Raw genomic sequence first — 17,746 nt, 5'->3', positions numbered from 1 at the left:
GTTCCTAATTAATTGACAATAGATTCTATCTAACTTAATTTTACAGTATATAGTTTACATACATTTTATATAGTTATTTATATGGAAGTTATACATTAATAATATACAACAACATTTGTATTTCGATACATTTTTCACTAAAAATAGATGATAAAAAATTCATTAAGAGGAATTCACATCCATTGTCAAATAAGTCGTAGGATTCTTGTTTGGGAGAGAGCATATATATAAGCAAAGAGACGAAAAGAAGACCTCGTGATCAATATTCGTATAAATTATGAATCTTTGAGACACTGTTTTGGTTTGCTACTTGAATACTGAGTGATCCATCTGAACTGCTCTAAACCGATTTTAGATATAAATTACGTATACCATCATATTAGTTTCAAATTGTGAACATGGTACAATGACATAATATTAAGTATAAATAGAGATTGCTCCGAGGAATTTTCATGGTGTATGAATACGGAACTAATTTATACTAATTTAATCATAATATATTAGACCTTAAAAAATCGTAAAAGTTATGTATGCAATATATTCCCCTCCTTTATTTTTGCATTTGGTACAAATAAAATGTGCTCATAAAATTTGAAAGAAGTAGACTTCTTTACAATTTGGAAACACATCCCCCTGTTACTTGGGCACGCAGTTTGTACTTAGCTTCAAAGAACAACTTACGTTAATGCTTGTTTTACCGGTTGGTCCATTGAAATCTAAATACTTACTAATTTAATAATTAATGAAAGTTGAGTGATCTAAACTAATTCATATTTCTATATATTAACGTATAAACAATAATTGAATAACGCTTGAACGTGATCAAAGTATTTTCACTCACACACTTCAAGGAGTTGGGTGTCTTCAAGACCACCGTCTACGCTGTGAGCAAGTCTGAAAGTTTAGAGAGGAAAGAGGGCTCTATAAAAAAGGCCAAACTGGACCCAGAGTTATCAAAAAGTTGGTGTAAGGAGCTTTGTGAGGGCGGAGAGGCCACTTTTAACACCAGCAATAAAAGAACACTATCTCTTCCGTTGTAATGCTCTTTTGAATGAATCTTTTGAGTTATTTTGAACTCTTTTTGGACACTTCCTCGACAATACATTTAGAGTGCATGTTGAAGGGAAGGACTGCAGTGTCGGCCATCCTAACGGAAAGACCCTCAAAGCCTCTGTCAGCCTGGACTGGGACGCCACGACAGAGGACTACATCTGCAGTGCGTGCCAAGGACTTCCACCACCTCCAGTAAGCTTGGAGTACTTACATTAATTATTAAGAGAGCTCAGAGATACATCTATTCAAATGAATGATTTTGTTGAAATTATATTGTTAAATAATTGATTATATCTTTTGAAAGTTAAAATTCAATGTGTTCAATTGTTACGTATAATGAATGATCAATTTTATTTCGTATGAAAAGGAGGCTCATAAATTGGAGGGATTACGTGATTGGAGAATTAATCATTGTAGTCTTAGTGATGCTGTAATTTGTTACTGTTCGAGTAGCAATTTAGTATTACCCCTTTTTAAACGTGCTCGTATCCCGATATCACTTTAGTAAGTCCGGTAAACCCAACAACACGAATGTATATATTTATCAAAATAACCTCTCAATACTTAAATATTTAAACATTGTACATATGTACCTATAGCAAATTAATGTTAAAAAGTATATATATATATAAATATGCTTTCACATTTTACTAAATTTCATGAGCAAGTTCTATTAAAATAGTTTTTTTATTTATAATTTCAGTTTACTGTGGTAAAAAAAAGTTTAGAATTTTTTTTACAATAGAGAATAAAATAAGTTACAAAAAGATTTTTTGAAGAGAATTAACAAAGTCATAGCAATAATATTATGTAGATACTGTCATTAAAAAAACCTCTGCATAAGAGGATATCCCCCTACCCCTTTAAAACATTAAGAATTTGTCTAAGTTATTCATAACTACGTTAAATTAAATTGCCTTTATTATGAAATTTATTAAAAATAAAATAATTTATTTAAAAATAAGTTTGATGACATAAATTAATGTGATGAAATCTTTTAATAAATTACATTTTTCATAGAAATTTCATTTTGATACTTTCAAAAGGGAATTATAGATCCCACATGATAAAATATATTTATAACAAAGGTCATAAAATGAAAGTACATATGTAACTAATTGGTCAGTTAACACAAAACAATCTTGAAGAAAAATAAAGAATAGTCTAATTGTCAAACATGTTTTATTACATTGTTTGTAAATAGAGGGTGGGGATTTTAAATCCAAAACCAAAAAATTAGGGATAATGTATACCGAGTATAAAAATCTGAGCACTTTGAATTATAAACTTTAGCAAGATATAATTTATTGATTAACGATAGAATTTCAACAAAAATATCTAAATAATTAATTTAGCCGCTCTCCGATGCAATTATAGCTTTCAGGTGACGGCGGAAAGCCTGGCACCCGCTACAGATGCTGCCCTCCTTGAGTACCGCAGTGTTTGTATGCCAGATACTGTAGGCATCTCCACCCTAAAAGGCTCTTTTCACCCACTTTTTTGATGACTTTTTTTATCTCTTGCATGGGCCCTCAGGAATGTGAGGGGATTGTCCTAGACTGTTTTCTTTAACTCCTCTGAGTCTAGTTTGACCATTTTGACAGAGTCCTTCTTTCTCTCCAACGTTTGGGACTTACTGATGGCGTAGATGTTGTCCTGAAAATGTCAAATTGCTTGGAGTGCATGAGTGGAAATTAGTCGATCACGTTCAATTGTCATTTTCTCGGTATATACGTAATCTAGAAAGCTTAGATCTGTATTGTTTTACAGCTAAATATTAATTCTTTAATATATCAAAATATGAATTAATTTAATCACTCAACATTAATTAATTTTGGAATTACTAAGTTTCCAGATTTGAATTGTACACCCGGTAGGTTGCCTTTGTGTTGACAAATGCCTTATGCACTCTTAATTTGTTTAATTTATATCTGTCTACAATGTATGCAATACTTCCAATATATAAAATAACTAATGACACGGTATAAAAATCTGTTTTACTTTTGTAGATAGAAATATTTAATAAAAAAAATGTTTTTCATTCGTTCAAAACAGTTTTATATATTGATTTAATAAGAAACTATGTGAAACTCTAGAAATAATATAAAAATCTAAACATACTTTCAATAAATACTTTGACAATAATATCTATTAAAAAATTAAAAAGTTATATTTACTTGTTTTGACCAAAGGCTCTTGGTTGTATCTCACCCCGCCCTTTTACTTTTTACAAAAAAAAAAATGTTTTTTAAATGGTAACCCCAGTGCTTGTGTTTGTCCGGGAATCAATAACAAGCCAATGAATGAAAACAACAAAAAAAAGTGGCTTCTTAAGGCTGCAGAAACGGATCTGCTTATATTTTTGGTCTTTAAGTCCATACGAGCCATTAAACAACATTTTTCTAAACATTTTTTTTGTATAACAACAAACTATTTCATACAAACAAAAATAAAAAAACTGTAAAGTTTTAAATTTTAAAATTCCTGCTGCATATTTGTATGTAACTTCTTAAAGGAAATTATAAGATTTAGAGAAAGTAAGCGAAAGGATTTGTGACAATAATTTGAAAAATGAGTGAAAGATAGTTTAATCCTTAGTATTTTGTCTTCTCTAAAAATTTTAATCTCTGTTAAAAATGCAGCAAGAATAATTCATAAAATTGTACGGTCTGAACTTCTTAATGTCCTGGGAAACACCAGGCTAACCTACTCTTGTTTTATAATGAATAAATACTATCATCGGCACAGATGAAATCCGGGTTATTTTATAGCTGACCCGTTTTTGGAATTGGTATTCTGAGGAAGGAATTTTTTTATCCTTAGCAGTTATCATTATTATTTAATTCTTGAGTAGTCAACATCCTTTCCTAAATAGATTCAATTGTATTCAAAATCTAGTTGAAGCTTCGCGTGTGCGCATAAAAGACTGACTCTGAAGATTACTTGTCGGGTTATAATTCTAATTTGTTTTTGGAGTAGAATTGGGGATCGACATCGGAGTAATTCTTGCTAATGTCCTTGTTTATATCCTTTTCTCCTTCCTCCCTTGTCACAGCTGATTGTAGCTAATATAATGAAAAGTCATGAGCATTATTCTTTCTCTCCTGCAAAACTACCCGGGGTACCGCCTTGATTTTCGGTTTTCTTATTTTTAACATGCCCATTCCATACTGGATTTTCATCATTATCCATAGGTACGTATATTATTTGCTGCTAAATACTAATCAGTGTATCAATTTTTAATAGGATTTAATTTTTTTTAAATTATTCCAGAACATGCGAATGACAAAGAACATAATTATAATTGTAAAAAATATGACTTGTTAGTATGTTAAAAAACAAGAAGCAGAAAATCAACGTTGTTATATTCACAATTTTAAGAATGTGTAGGAGGAGGAAAGCATGGTTGTCATGGCGTTTTATTAGATTGACTGTGAGCAGCTAATAGATGAAGGAAATGAACATACCACGATGTCGATCCTCAGTTCTACTCTGAGTTCTACAAGGATTTACGAATATAACTCCGTAACAAATCCTCCGTGTAACTTTTTGTTTTTCATACCCCTAGTGTATTAAAAATGAATAGCAATTATATTTTTATTTGATGTTCTCTCTTCAAGAATAACGATGGAATAATTTTGACAAAAATAAACCACTGCTCATGTAGCAACTACAAAAGGGTTTGCACTCTTCCAATGGTCAATATCTCTTTTTTTTTTACAATTATGGTATAAGCAACATCTTAATCGATTGCTAGTGTATTGCATATTTCTTTGCAATGTTCTACCATTTATTTATATAAGTGGTTTTTAACTCATAAAAAGGTCAATAAAGTAGATTTTTCTAATTTATTGGCTTTTTAAAAGAAGCCAATTAATAAAATTCATTATTTATAATGGACTTTTTTTAAAAATAAAATATATTAATATCCTTTTTTTTAAACATAGAAATGGTATTTTAAATTAGACCTCAATCCCCTGGAAAAGAAATACTGTTCTACATACATGCTTAAAGAATTTCAACTCAAAATCTGGAATAGTGAGATTGTCTAAATCTCATTTGGATGTGTAATTATTTAAATTTGTATCATATTCTCTCACATTTTTGTAAATAATCTGAATTGCTTTGTTAAAATGTTAAGGGCTACACTATCTTTATGTCTTAGTTTAAATTTGGGATCAAAATTATCACCTATCTCACTTATACGTGTTTCAATAAACTTACCAAAACGTAAACTAATTTGTATCACTTTTTTAAAATAATGATAATTTATCTTTTATTATTTTGCGAAGCAAAATGAGAAAGTTAAGTATTTCAAAAATTAACAATGCTACCTACGGAAGGAATCAATTGACCCTATTATTCAACAAAAGTAATAACATATTTAAAGCGTCCTTTTTGATGAGTGATCTCTTTTTTTCTTTTGCATCAAATGATTTTCTGATGCATATTCATTCAAAAAAGGGGCTGTATATAGATTCAACCTTCAAAGTTAATTCCTTATACCTCTCAATCCCTTTCAAGTTTGAACACGAACATTTTTTATACCAGACTTTGCGGATTTCAATAGATGTTTTATTTCAAGTATAATTATAAATAGATTGAGTGAAACACATTACTTTCTTACTTTAAACTTTGTTTTGTATTTTGTACCCTCTAAAGTACATTATAAGCGGTCATTCACATTATCCGGTCTTACTTTGGATGTTTCACGAAAGAGACGGAGACTCTGTGAGATATAATATAACTCAGTTACGTCAAGGTGGAACTTGGCATGCTTTGACGAAATAATGTACCTAACTACTGTGGCTGAGCTTCTTTGGTACCGGGTGGAAACTTATGACCATGGAAAGGTAAAAAAAAAAGGTTTTCCAATCATTAATTATACATTTAACAAAAGTTTTTATTAATATTTCTCTGATATGTATCTGATATGAACTCACATCTGTTCAAAAGTGCTCGTATCAAAATAATAATATGTATTCTTGGGATATTTCTTCAAATCTCTATGAAAATGCTAATATATTTCAGTTTGGAAAGTAATTGATGTACTTGAGAAGAAATTTGAGTATAAATAAGTTTATATTCTACCAAAAATCATACAATAATGTATTTTTAATTTCATTAAAATGATGGTTAGTGCTTAAATCGTTTTGATATTCATGTAGCAAAAAATACTTATATACTTTTTCATATTATACGTTCAAAAAAATTATTCTTGATAATACATATTATCAGGCCTTATTGTGCCATTGCTAAACCAGAATCGAATGAATAAATCCTTACATTATAGATCAAATAATTTTTATTCAAATAAATTTCTTAGCTAGAGGTATCTTGAAATAGAAAAGCTAGGTTTTGTATCTGTTTGTTTGTTAGTTACTAAGATTACGGCAAAGGTACGGATTGATTCTGACCAAACTTGGTAAGAAGATTATAAAACTTTACAAGGTCAAGGTAGCAGAAAACGTTAAAAATACATAATCATTACTTTTTAACAAATTGAAATTCAGAGCTCAAATTGGTATCATGATGTATGTTTAATTAAGATGCTTAATGACTAGGGGTGATCATTTTGGTAAGAATAGAAAAGCGTGCGAGGAGAAGAGAAGAAATACTTATGGCATCATTGATTAAATAGTATACATCTTCTTCTATCAATCATGAACGTTATCATTCCCGCCTTTATTATTCAATATTAATATAATAATATTAGATGGGGATAGTCGATAGAGAACTGAGTAAAATGCAAAAAATAACGTCGCCTTCTGTCTGGATTTCTTAAAATGGAGCCCTAGGAATTTGGAAAATACTTACCGGATGAGAAACAGATGGTTTGTCGGATTTGTCGATATAAATGTGCCTTTAGTCCCCTGTCTAGAATTACACGCCACTCATTATCCTCATCTCATAATAAGAGTATCGATATTCATCTATAAAATCAATTTGACGATGAATACATCAAGTCAGACTTTAACTCTGATCTCACAACGATGCTTATTGCATGTAATATAACCTTATCCATTGCTAATCATCTACGTTCAAAAAATTTATGGAGAAATACAAGGCTAAACATATCCCTTCCCGAGGAACCATCATTAAATTAATGGAGGATGTTGTTACTGATGTAATTTATAGAAATACATATAAAAATGTTTTGAGTCATCCACACCAAATGACGATCAAGTTATCAGTAAAAAGTATTTACGAATATCGAAATGGAACTCTGAATTTTGTACTATCTCACAGTAAGTATTCAATTTTTTTTTAAATCTAACCATAAAATATGATTCTATTTTAGCTAAACATATCAAGAATTATGATACACAACTCAGTAAAGGGCAAAAACAACTGCTTAAATGGTCACAACAACGGGGGTAGTAGCTTTGGATGGTTTGTAACTAGTTTGTCTGAGACTACTTACTTCACTTTAAGACTTGGGTATGATAATTAGGTTTTCCAATATTACATAGTCAATAAATATTACTTTTTATCACTTAAGGCTTAGCTATGGTTGATGGGCTCCAAGAAGTGGTGTTCAGAAAACTCATAAAAGGCAAAAACAACTGTTTAAATGGTCACAACAACGAGGGTAGTTACATTGGGTGTTGCATTATAATTAACAATTGTGTATATCCTTCATGATAATAGTATGTTGTTATATAAGCATACCTAAATAACGGGGAAAAATATTTTTTGATGCTCTTAATAGGGAGTAATATCGCCGGACATTACTACATAATTAGCTTTTGCTCTAAATCTTTACGATTAATTTATTTCTAACATTTTTTTATTAATATATTTATTGTCTAATTTTATGATTTTGACATTTACTTTATTATTAATAATTAGTTAGATCTCATCGGTAGAGATATATCTATCCTGTGCACAATTGTATATAGCAACTTCCACATGAAGAAGAGGGGTGATTATCTTTTGATTAAACTCCATGTCTCGCTTGTGTATTGCAACCTAAAGTTATGACATATTTAACTGAATTCCTATGTTAGAACAAGAAAAAATTATCTGGATCAATCTATTATTTCAATATTCTGTATTTATAATTTATTATTATTAATAGTTATATGATTTTAATTGTTTAGTGGTTTATTTTTTAGTATGTAGATTATATTTAATTAAAGCCTTCTTTTTTAAACTTTGAGCTTCAAATATATTTCAAATACTATACTTTTGTCGTTTCATTAGCTATTATTCCGAGAATAAGGTTCATAATGAATTACAATTTCATGGAGTGTGACGTTTTCAAATCTACTGTAATGGATAAAAAACGTGGAAGTCAATTATACGTAGTATATCTTCACTAAACATTTTGCTATAAATACATTCGTTATACCCTCAAAAATCATAATAAAGCAGGCAGATGATAATCACATCAGTATTTTAAACAATGATACCATATGTCTTTTTTCCCCCCATCCTCCTTGCACGCGTTTTTCTTAACAATATTATCAACTATATTAATGACCTTGGCTGAGGTTTTTGCTCTACTGTGTACTCATTATAGTTTATGTAGGCTTAATTACTGAAAGCAGGGGTGTCCCAAGGATTCAAGGGGGTGGGGGGACATTTCATGGTTTTTGGAAAAAAGGAAAAAATAATCCTCAGCTATTGACATCAAATTATTTTTTTTGGGGAAAAAATATTCATATACTATTTTTTGGAAAAAAACCCATTGTTATTTAAAAAAATTAATTTTTTTTTGAAAAATATTTCAAATTACAGAGCCGTAAACAAAAAAAATTATAAGATTTTATAGAAAAAAATTTCAAAAATCCACAGCTATTCACAAAAAATTAAATTTTTTCGAAAACAATTTCACAAATTTTCTGCTATTCACAAAGAAATTTTAATTTTTTCGAAAAAAATTAAAAAATAATCCTTAGTTATTATCAAGAAATTAAATTTTATTGAAAACTATTTAAAGTATTGAATTAATTTGGAAAAAAAAAAATCATTACTATTCTTAAAAAGTTTATTTTTTTGGCAAAATAATTCAAAAAATAAAAAAAATTTAAAAATCATATTTTTAAATATTAAATTTTTTGGAAAAAAGTTTAAAAATCCACAGCTATTGACAAAAATTAAACATTTTTGAAAAAAAAATGTCAAAAATCCACACCTATTCACAAACAATTAAATTTTTTGGAAAAACAAATGCAAAAATCAATGGTTATTCTCAATAAATTAATTTTTTTAGAATTTTTTTTTTAAAAATCCACAGCTGCTCATAAATTTTTATATCGCCCAACCTCTGCAGACACCCCTTGAAGCTCAGTAATATATAGATACACCCAAAATTTAATAGAGCATATTTAATTTTGGCGGGTATTGATTGAATCTATTTATAGTTTATATCAATCAGTAGTTTGTGCACAAATTGTTTTGTGCCCATCATATTCATTATATGACTTATAATTCATCATATTACACAAAAAGGTTTAAATATCAAATGTAGTTATTTAATCGATTGCATTTTATTTTTAATTCAAATCAAAATATCCCGAGACAAAATCTTTTATACTTTTCATAATATGTACATATTGTATACTCTTGGTAGTATGATGAGTTATTAGGTGTCGAGGAACAGACACAATTTCATAACTTATGGAATATACAAGGTAATTTTCCAAGAAATCCTCATTGCTATTGATGAGTTTACCTAAACGCCTGCGAGATTTCATTCTTTAATTTTTAAATTAGTTTAAATGCTTTATATCTTAATCAATTATAATTACTAGTGCTGTACGGTGTTACATGACCATTCTTAGATAAAGGGCCCTTATAGGCGATATTAAAAATGATAGATGCCTCGACGCTTTTGATATTTTACAGACGCTTATGTGCTATGTAAGAATTATTAACTAAATAGTTCTTATTTAGTCTCGCTTCTGCCTGTTTCTTACACTCTACAAAATATCCATCCCAACCTTTGGACATCAGCTCATAAAAACCTTTATTTAAATAAAGGTTTTTCAATGTAGTTTGATGTTCTAACTATAGTTTGTAATTTTTTATTGGAGTATAAATAAGAAAATATGAATATTACTATAAATAATTTCAGTTAGTTGCTTCTATTTAACTGCATTGAAGAGATTTATATATTATTATATCTAAAATCATTTGTGAAATATTTTATCAGCTCAAAAATGAAAGAGTACATTTAACTTATAGGATACGCTCATTTAAAAATATTACATAATTTATTTCGTTGTTTCAGTTGGCTCTGAGGGTTTTAACAATAACCGCTTAGACTATTACTTTTTAATGTCGATTTTCAGCATTGATATTTATTTATATAATAGGAAGTTGCCTGCCTTCACGGAGATATCTTTAGAATCAATGATAAAAAGCGGTAAAATCCTACCTAGGTGCTTATAATCAGAAATGAAATCACTTTTTAAATGTTGAAGTAGTAAAAGGTCTACATTTAATAAATTCCTTTTTTGTGCATCAGTCTGTAAAATACTAATATAATATCAAATACTACATTTCTTGACTCGTTTTCTAAATAATATTATTACGACTATTATTGTTATTGCACGTAACATAATGTGCATAAAATTTGCATTAGAAATAGCAAATATATATTTTTACATACCATGCCTCCATACGTATCTGCGCACCTTATTGCAAAAAACGGATGTTAACATAGGTTTTGCAGTTTTCAAAAAAAAAAAATTATGCTATGTTTGCAAATGAATCATAAATTACTTAACATGTTAAGTAAGTAACCCCAGAATTAATTAAGGAATTAATCCATGGATTATATAGTTTATGCAAAATGTGACGGAACTATAAATTATATCATTTGTAAAAGGCTCTTTAAATCTCATTGACCTACTCTCGTTTCCCATTGCAGCAATTAATATGATTAAAAAATACATTAACATTTTTAATTAGAAAGAAAGGCCCATATATGCGAGTATATATGCTTTGTACAAGTTGCAACTTGTATTAGAAAATTGTACAAGTTGTAAGCAAAAAATGATATGAATATTTTTAAATGAAGGATTCATACCCGGTAAATCCGGTTTCCGGACCCCTTTTAACTGCATCCTGATCAATAAGAGATACAAATAGAGGTTTGAAATTTTATTTACATGTTCTCATGATACAAAAGAAAAAAATCATTCACTCAATACGAGGCCTAAATGATTTGCAAGCCTTGACCACATCTGCGTGAGATACTTTGTGAAAGCACTTGATGGTGGAGGACTTCAAGTAGTTTATGGTTTTGTGTGAATTGACAAAGACCTTCCTTTCTAACTCTCCCTAAAAGAAGTAATCCATTGGATTCCTTAGGAGTGGGTGACATTGCCGTTGACCCTAAGGATTTTTAAGACGTGAAGGACATTAACTCTCTCTGTGGCCAATCATCTGTTGTTCTGGATGTTGTTGGATCTGTCGACAGTCCATTGTTTCTCACCTGAATAAAAGATATTTCGATTACAATGGTACTTCAAATGGTTCAGCAATTTTCTTCCGTGGCCTTCATTTTGGCTGTAAGGATTTATCTCTTGTAGAAGTGGTATGACTTCATCCTAAGGTCTATGTTTATGATCAAGGATACTTTTTTCGGGTTACTTGACGCTTTTTGGCCAGAACGTTAATTGGAGTCCCAAGCGATGTCTTTACGGACCATTTCATGCCTACGAGAAATCTGTGATTTCATTTTTATTCTCTTTGAGACTTATGATATTTTCTCTTGTATGTCACCTCCTCTTTCCAAAAACAAACGACTCCCATAAAACAATGATAAAGGGAAAAGACACAAAAAATTTAATTGTTACAAATCACTCAAGGTCAAAATTGAATAAAAACTTTCAAAAGTCTGATTTTATTAATTAATTTATTGATTATTCAAAGATCTAAAAACTATATGTATATGTTTATTGACATTTGTATCGTGCTCATGAAAATTTTTTTTTATTTAAATAGCTGAATAAATAAAAAATCCATAAATATTTATTTATATTTGGATGCCGTCAATAGTTACTTAATGAGTTTTAACTTAAAAAAACCAACTACATAAAAAAAAATTACTAACAAGTTCAAAAAAATTATAAAATTAGTTTTTCTTTTCTTATACTTTAATTATAATTAGATTTTTTTCTTTTTTTTTTTTAATTTGATTTCATTTTAAAGTAATTCTGGAACGCTAGAACTTTAACCGGATGGAGGGTAACGGTTTTTGATGGCACAGAAAAAAAATTAGGTGGTCAATATCAACATCTAAAAATATCCATATGATCCATGATAATTTTGAATTTGTTCAACTTTAAAAAATGGCGAACACTTTAATATAATGTACAAAAAAATATAATATATATCTACGTTCTCCTTCTCTCTATATTATACATATATGTGTTGCATAGCAATGGACATAAAGAGTGTGGATTGTGATATAAAATTTATATTTTTAAATCTTTGGTATCCTACGAGTTCGTGAATATGCAAATTCCTTTTGATATCTATGTACATAGATACATATAGTTGTAAAAAATATGATATGGGACAATACTTTTTTATTCTTTTATTTCTCATAGAGGTTAACATTTTATATTATCTACAAATGGCATAAGATATAAATGAAGAATCACGTAAAAACCCAATACAAATAAACATTTGAGTTTATAAATATCCCTTTACTAAAAACCTGGCTAATCATTACAGGGACGTCCGCAGGATGTGTTTATTTCAAAAATCCACAGCAACTCCTAGAAAATTAAATTTTTTGGAAAATACTAATACATTTCAAAAATTAAATTTTCTAGTACAAAGGAATAATTCCTTAATTCTGAGGGTGGCTACAGCCCACCTCCTGCGAACACCCCTGCATTATCAACATAACAAATAAAGAAAAGAAATAATCAATAAAATCTGTCAATATACAAAATTTGAAAGATTTCGGTTGCTATAACATCTGATGACGGTTTCAATACCAATTTCGATTCCTTATTATGTATAAAGGAATTTCATAATAAATAATAAAATTGTCTACTTTTTTAATGTTTCACTTTTATTAAATATGGTTTTATCCCTGACAATAAGTAATTTACCAATAAAAGTACCAATAGTCTCTGCAGTAAGACTATTTATTTTTAAAAGCTTTATAAGACCTTATAATCTACTAAATATAGAGTCCAAATATTTTACTGACATCGATAAGTAAACCCTAATACCATCAGTACCATATTTCCATCTAGACCCAGAGTTGTCTGGAATAAAACAAGAGAAGGCAGCATACCTTGCCATATCTGAGAATTTTTGTTGGAAATAAGAAGTTTGGAGCTCAACTACGCTAATACCAACGTCTTCATCTTTCTTTTCGATTTGAACCAATGCTTTTGTGAACTTTTATTCCGGGTCATCCAGTCCCTTTACGTTTATGGCAATACATTGTTTTTAACTCAAACACTGGGCCAATCCACAAAACCATGTATAGAAGAGTTGAATGTTTTTCCACAGTCCTTAAATAGACTTGATATACATATTCAGGCCGTCCGAGATTTGAAACTGTGTAGTATATTTTTGTGTCATCTTAAATACAGAAAGGATTTCTGTAATTTCGTTATCCCAAGATTTCTGGAGATCTAAATTTTTCACATATATCAGTAATATTATGTTTAAAATCGCAAAAATATATCGTTTTCAATACGATAGTGGAGGAGGATATGTGTCTTAGTAGTCCTTTTAAGCAGGAAACAAAATATGACGGCTAAGCTGTTTTCCACCAAAATGTCCTTCAAATTGTCGAAAATTTCTTTTTTTTAATACACCGACAAGTCATATTTCTTACAACTATATAGAAAAAAAAATCGGTACTCCACATAAAAATTAGTTTATTATTTTTCAAATTATATGCTTGTTTCAAATATGTGATTGTATTTTATAGACAATCATTTAATCCTGAGAAAATACAGATTAGAAGTTAAAAAACCCCTGTATTTGATGATTATTCTTTTAAAACGAATAAAGTTTCCGTTTTTCGATTTCATTTTCATTTCATTTAAAGTGTAAATAATTAAGATGTGATTTACTAAAGAGTATTTGTTTTAAAAAGTCTAATTCAGATGCAATATTTGTTTGTTTTTATTTTTATTGAGGAAAAAATCAATAATGGGATGATATATTAAAAGATTAAAATTCTATTGTTTACCTTTTTATATTTTTATTTTAATATAAGCACATACTGAAATTAACATAAAAAATATCCATTAATAAACTAAATTTAATATGTATTATTGATTTTGTTCCAACTAAAAATAATAAATGGTTTAAAAATATGACGTCATATTATACCCCTTTTGTCAGTTGCCATCTATGTTTGTATTTATATTTGTATATTAAACATAGAGAAGATAAATTGTCTAAATAAATATTTTTGCGCACACAAAATATTATTAGGAATCAGTTCGGTAATGCAGATATAATCAACCCATCCTAAGTAAATTTAGCATTCATTTTTCAAATGCATTTTTTTTGACAGTTGAAACCTCCACATATGTCTTCATATACTAATAGTACTTTTATATTATATAGTTACATCACATTAAATATGATTGGTTTAGAATGATTTAATTTCCTTACATAGTTTTCAAAGACCCACATATTAATAATAACTGATTCAATGCATTTTTTTTTTCATACATATAGAAGAAATGTCCTTTTCAGGGATATGTTTCATAAAAATCATTTATCATTATGTCATACTACTTTTAAAAACACAACAGCATACATCAATGTAATAACTACACACCACAAAACGATGAACTAAAAAAATCAATTACATTGAAAGGATATTTTTTTCGGGACTCTTCGTTGTAAGAAGATATAAATGAAATTTATTAAACCCAATTCTTATTACAATAGAGTCTTAAAACTGGGATTGTTTACTTTTTTCAGGCAAGTATCCCATAATCAGTGCCCAGCATTTATAGCAAAAAAATACATAAAACACTCACTCAGCACTGTCTGTTTTATTTAAACTTGAGTACATATACATACATGATACGTCGTTAGCTTTATTGTATCAGGCAAGCTTAGAGCCTAAAAAAGTTATATATTTTATTTAATAGAATATATCGGTGACGAATTAAGTTTCACAAATCAAAAAAGGGTTTCAAACTATAGTTATCATTCTTGGATATCTCAATTCATCCCATCTATGTGAATACAAATTCTATAATTGACCGCATTAAGTCCATAAAATTATGAAGTTATATAATGTCAAAATAATTTGGAAATTTTTCCTTTTATTGATTTTTGTTCAAAATTATGTCAACTCATCACGTATTTAGAAACTTTGACCTAACATGAAGACCTTTTAAAATGTCCACGCAAAGTCCGAGAGATGGCACTACTGGGGCGTATCGAGGTTATGTTTAGTCAGTAGCATCTCTCGGAAGAACACACACAAACTTTCAGCCAAATATGTCTATTTCTTTCTATTTGGCATTCGTTTGAATCGAGGAAGGGAAGTGATTTTCAAAAAAATGGACGAAAAAGAATTTCGTGTCTTGAATAAACATTACTTTATGAAAGGTAAAACACTTCAAAAGACTAAAAAGAAACTTGATAAACATTACAGGACTCTGCACCTATAGTTAGAACAGCTTATAGGTGGTTGCAAAATTTTTGGAGGGCCATATAGGCATAAGTGAGGTTGAACGTTCTAGCCGCTCTGTTGGGCTTACTACACCAAACGTCATCGATAAAATCCATTATATGGTGATGGATGACAGAAGAGTAAATGTGTGTGAGATTGATAGTGCTGTAAGCATTTCGAGTTGGAGCCCTATTTCCATTAATTTTACGACTGCAACTGCTGAGGTGTCAGGTGGTGAATTGTCCTGATGGAAATGACTTTTTCGTTTTTATTGCAGCTCGGTTTTTAAACGGTCCAATAACAATGAATAATATGCACCTGTAATAGTTTTACCCTTTTCCAGATAGCCGATAAAGATTATTATTCCTTGCAATTCCAAAAGAGAGTCCCCATAATCTTTACAGCCGATTCCTCGATAAAAAAAAAAAATGCCAAACAGAAAGAAATAGACCGATTTGGCTGAAAGTTGGTGTGTGCTCTTCCACACTTCTTTAAATATTATAAGGTTTTGTAGAACGCTACCAAATAGTTTATATCTCTCTTTGCTCAACCTTATGGTTTTAATCTATTTTGAAATGATGTACGCATTGTCATTATAAAGTTTAATGCTGTATATCATAAAATAATCAGAAATAATGATGGAAAAGTGATATATTAAGACTTATTTATACATCAAATAAAGTATGTACATTGGCAAGCGTGTCGTTCTACTCAATTAACGATACTAAATAGAAATATATGATAATATGTTGACAACTAATCCAAGTAGTATCGGATTAGGACAAAGTAGGGGGAAAAAACGAAAAAAAAAAAAAAGAAATCAGAGCCAAGGAGATCAACAAAGATATTTGAACAAATGAGAAGGAATAACTACTTATGGTCTACCTTTTTGCTATGATTATAAAGGGAAAAAAACAAAAAAAAAACTATATTAATGAGAGAAAAAATCATTGGTTGGATTATAAGAAACTAAAAGTTTCTTTTTAAACCGACAAATAAACAAACAAAAATATTTCCAAACTTCTATTTTGATTAATTGAAGTCTTTGCACATAAATAAGGAGGGTAAAAAAAGAAGAAAACATAGGTGAGTAGAGAAGACCAAGGATAGTTGCAACAAACTATTTTTCTCTTACATAAAAGAAATTCAAGAGCCACAAAATTTAGTTTACCATCTGTGTAAATATACTCAAGAGTTTGTGTGCTTCTCCTATATAGGTGCCCACAACGTTAGAATTAGGAGGCCGAAATTTTACATGTGTGCCTCTTTTGAACCTGGTGAGGCTAAAATGGGATGGCAATTTTTGGAGGGGTTATATAAGGATGGCTTATGCTTGACTCAAAACACAAAAATCGGGGTTTTTGAGCTCAAAAATAGTAAATAGGGGGTTGAATGTTATATCAAAATTGATTGTCGTCTCAAAAAACAAATTTTTGAATAACTACGTTTTCTCAATTTATTCAAAATCTAAAGTTATATGCGAAAAAAGAAATCTGTACAAATTGCAATTTCGTTTATTTCAGGGGCAAAAAAAAAAAAAGAGCTTCATAACAAATATTGGATTCGTAAAAAAGTAAAGTTTGTAGAAATTAGTCTGAAGATTAGTTTGTATATAAACTTGACACATAGAATTGATATTTAACTGAAATATCTGCCATTTTTTAAATAATTTTTCAATTTTTTGTCCCTTTTTTTCATCAAACGTCATTTTTCCATTTTTTAAGAAAAAAATGCCACTGAACGATGATTTTTACATAAATAAATGCTACAGAGTTTTCTTCAAGTTCCAAAATATTTTGTAAAATAATTTTTGCAATATTTACAAAACTGAATCAGTTATGGCAGTTTATAATTTTTTTACCAACATAAGTCTCCATAACTTTTTTATAATTTTTAAAATTAATTAGGTACTTATAATAAATATTTATATTTTATAATATTAAAATCCTACATAGTATAATATTCGATACTGTATTATAATATTGCTAGTTAATATTTTATTAAAAGCGTAGCTATACATTTGAATTTGTGCAAGATAGCCAAAATGTCTTGTTAGAAATAATA

The 17,746-nt window shown here is 29.1% G+C and overlaps 1 protein-coding gene and 1 long non-coding RNA gene across 2 annotated transcripts in view; one reads left to right on the top strand and one right to left on the bottom strand.

Annotated features, from left to right (window-relative positions):
* The window catches only part of LOC121129144 (limbic system-associated membrane protein), a 359,843-nt gene that overhangs the window by 95,249 nt on the left and 246,848 nt on the right, over positions 1-17,746 (bottom strand). The gene's annotated exons all lie outside the window — the stretch shown is intronic.
* Positions 4,769-8,118, top strand: LOC139907258 (uncharacterized). Its single transcript, XR_011783719.1, has 3 exons — positions 4,769-7,301; positions 7,355-7,494; positions 7,556-8,118. It is a non-coding gene; the product is annotated as an uncharacterized lncRNA (long non-coding RNA).

Source organism: Lepeophtheirus salmonis, chromosome 14 (genome assembly GCF_016086655.4).
Source record: "Lepeophtheirus salmonis chromosome 14, UVic_Lsal_1.4, whole genome shotgun sequence".
NCBI lineage: Eukaryota > Metazoa > Arthropoda > Copepoda > Siphonostomatoida > Caligidae > Lepeophtheirus > Lepeophtheirus salmonis.
This window is presented reverse-complemented; position numbering and strand designations above follow the sequence as displayed.